Source organism: Elaeis guineensis, chromosome 6, assembly GCF_000442705.2.
Source record: "Elaeis guineensis isolate ETL-2024a chromosome 6, EG11, whole genome shotgun sequence".
NCBI classification, from domain to species: Eukaryota; Viridiplantae; Streptophyta; class Magnoliopsida; order Arecales; family Arecaceae; genus Elaeis; species Elaeis guineensis.
In genome coordinates, this window is record NC_025998.2 from 26,115,653 (window position 1) to 26,119,699 (window position 4,047).

A 4,047-nucleotide genomic window follows, 5' to 3' on the forward strand; every position below is an offset into this window, starting at 1 on the left:
CAGTCTCCTGCTATCCTCAAGATCTGCAAAGAAGTGCACAAATGAGTACTAGATCCAGAGTTAAGCACCCAACTGGAAGCAGAAGAAACTATCAGATTTGTTTCTATGATGAGCATACCTCCAGAAGGTCCACCTTCCTTCTTCTTCCATGTTGCTAGATAAGCAGGGCAGTTTACTTCCAATGACCATCTTTATCACAGTGGAAACACTTTTTCTTTTGATGGCCTTCTTCTTCGGGACCACCTTTTTCTCCTTCTTGTTCTCCATCTTCTGCTTCTTCGTAGACTTTTTCTTCTTTTCAGTAGACTTTCTCCTGGAAGAAGTTCGCTCTACAGCAAGTACAGAGCCCCTTAAACTCTTCAAGATTTTCTCAGTTGTAACCAGCATATTTACCAACTCATAGATGGTGTACTGGATCTTATTCATATGAAAATTTATAATAAACTACCTATATGAATCAGTCAAGAACATGCCAAGCTTCTCAAGCTCCTCAAGGTCTTTGATCATTGTCAAACAATGATCGTAGACCGATTGCCCATCACGCATCTTCACTTTGAAGAGTCACTTAGATACTTCATAGCGAGCTGCACGCTCTGCTTACCATACTACTCTTGTAGGTGAGCCAGCATTTGCTTGGCAGTTCTCATGTCCTCGTGTTGGCATTGCAATTCATTTGATACTGATGCCAACACATAGCACCTAACTTTATTGTCATCGTCCAACCACTTCTCATGATATGTTCTCTGATCAGTGATTGGACAGATTGGGAGAGGGAGAAGGTTTTGGTCAAGAACATAGGCCAATTTCTTAGAACTCAAAATAATTTTCAAGTTTTGGAGTCAATCCTTAAAATTCGGTCTGATCAACCTATTGGTTTCTAGGATATGGGCTAGGAGATTAAAAGCAGACATTATTTTTGCAGAGAGTCAAAGTTTTTAATTAAATTTTGTAATTGACTTAACCAATTTATTTTAGAGATTTTATTTTCAAATAAAGTAGGGCTCCTACTATTTTTTTAGTCCACACACTCTCTTAGAAGAGAAGCGAAGACCTCCATGATTAAAAGTCTTTAGTGGGTGCTACGATCTCACCAATTGACTTACCATCTCACCTAACAGTTATTGGTGTTGGGTCAATTGATAAGTAGACAACTCTTATCCAGTATTTCTACAAACACGTCACAGTAAACTTCGATCTCTAATTCATGAGCTTCACCATGTCTGGAATATTAGCCCACTCTTAGTTAAGTCAGATCCATCGTTTATACAAAATGGATCCATCATTGGGACTCACCGTATCCAGAATATTGAGTCCAACCCCATCTCTAATTCACAGCATCTCATGCCTAATAGTCATGGTTGCATCTTTTCGGTGCAACTGAACTACTGTATCTAGTCAAAAACAATCAATCCTGGAAGGAGCCCACAACTACAATAGTGGAAGACCGCTAGACTTAATATTTTTTTAGAAGGATTTTATTCAGATCTCATTCTTAATTAGTCATAATAGTTATGACTAATCTAGTGGCATGGACTAGCTCGAGTTCAACAAGTCAACCTAATATAAAAACTAATCTTCTAAAATGGTCAGATAAGTTAAGATATGTGGGGTCCCCCTGATGCTTTCCTTAGATATCAACGAATTGGTCAGATTAGACAACAAGACCAATTAAAGAACTACTATCTATGTACTTATCTTCGACACCAAATTCATTGAATAGAATCGATCAGATCAACCTATTGACTGGGTTCGAACCACTGAGCCAAATCAGATCTTAAGTTGATCGATAACATATGGCTGTTAATCGATCTTACCAAACTTACAACTATTGGGTTGGTCTGAAGTACTCTTGATCCAAACCTAAATAACTCTTGAGTTGGTTTGATCAACCACTCCTACTAAACCTAATTGAGCTATCCACACCCTTGACCCATGATTTATGAAATTATATCAGATCTAAATTCTCAATTAGATCTTTTAATTTTACTTTTAATTTTTAATTAAGTTCATGGATCTAATTTAGATGTTAAAATATTTTTGAATCCAAATTAATTAAGTTTTGCATCTTATACAAAATTTTAAAATTTTTATTCACCCTCGAGTCGACTCGCCTTGGGTTCGAGTTGACTCGTCACATTGAGTTGGCTCGGATCAGAGATCGAGCCGGCTCCCTGTGATGAATAGAAATCCTATTTCTAGCCTACAGAATTCGAGTCGGCTCGGATACAAATCAAGCCGGCATGTCAGGGACTTGAGTCGACTCGAACAGAACTCGAATGACTATGCAGGCCAGATAGAAACTCTTTCATATGTTTGATGTTTTTAGATCATGCATGCATAACAAAAATATTTCCAATTTAGATTTAAACAACTAATCATGCATCACAATCAATCAAACCTAGGGTTTCAAATCTAGGATTTAGCAGAAAATTAAGTTTTGATCCTTTCACTGTTCTTCTTCATGAGATTCCACATGGCATTGCCATAAGAGAACCCTTTTGAATGGACAAAAGAGGGACTTAATCTTTGCTTCCTCTTATGATCGGACGGCTTGGTGTTCACTCAATTCAAGTACTTAGCTACTTGAAAATTAGTTAGATCTAATCTACTACATATCACATATGTAAAATCTAGTTCTATGCATATCACATATATAAGAAATATATTAGATATATCTAACACATGCTGAAATAAAATCTAAACTACTTTAGATCTACTGACTACATTAGATCTCATCTGATCAAATCTGATTTTGATCTATTTTTCAGACCTCAATCTTGCTTTGATATCAGTTAAAGGTTGAGGATTGCTTTCGAGTCGATTAAATTGGTATAGTGGAATTCAAAACTATTCTCGACCCACACCTGAAACATAGATAAAAAATATAGATCGTTTGTCAAAATTAGTATGTATAAAATAAATTGAAACAACTCGTTACTTTGATCGGATAGACGATCTCCACGATCGATGATCAATTGATCTTCGAGGTTCACTATGGAGCCATGCACGTACCCGTCCTCTATAGGTATCCACTCGAACTCAATCTAGGATGCCTTCTCCAAATCTGATCCACCTTCTCAAGTTGGATTTGGGCTCTCGATCAATGATGATCTGATCGTCGGGACTAACAGATGCGGCCTTCTTCTTCCTTCAGTTGGATGGTGCCTAAACACCTTCAAGCGTACATTGGATCAGCCCAACTCCTTTAGGCATGGGATAAAGTAGCCTACCGTAGGTGTATAGTGGAGGAATAGAGAGAAGAGGTGGAGAAGATCAGCCAACATCTTAGGCATGTGGAGATGAGGAGAGTCGGAGGAGAGGCAGGATTTCAGGTCTTATGGAATTGAATGCATGCCAAACCTCTTTTTTTGTAAAGGGTTTTTATAGACATGAAACCCTAATCTTTCCTAACCAACAAGGGGTGGCACCAATGTGGATTCGATCTCTTCCTCTTCTTTATGGCTGTGAGGTCATCGAATGTGAGCTTCATCTTTACAATGATGAAAATGAGAGAAAGTTAATGTCTGTAGCAAAAAGAAAGCAAAAATAAGGGCAAAAAGCATGAAGCATAGTGACCTATATTGGGGAGCAACGTGGCTGATGCCCACATCTAATAGACCCTGCTTGGTTAAAAGATTCTAGAACTGAAGACATAGATCTCGACCAGTTTTTGGTAGTCTTCCAAGTTCTCTTCGAGCAGATCTTTTCTAGAGTTCGATCCCAACCTAGGCCGACCATAGGTGCTCCTAAAACCCCACGGTTGGTCTAAAAAAATAAAAAAATACCTATACTTTCAACTATGTACTGAAGATGGAAGACTAGCTATGTTCGTACACTTCGGTCGAGGGAAAGAATACTATCAGTCCTTATCGTATGGGTGTTTCTTCAAGAAAAAAAAAAGATAAAAAAGTGAGCATTGGGAAGAAACCTTAATGATGTCGCAGACAAGATAAAGGCTATCAAGGATCTGACTCTGTTCAGAGCGATCTAGGTGGGAAGAATCTGGTAATAATCTAAAAGATTATAGATGAAAGGGTGAAGAGGGAA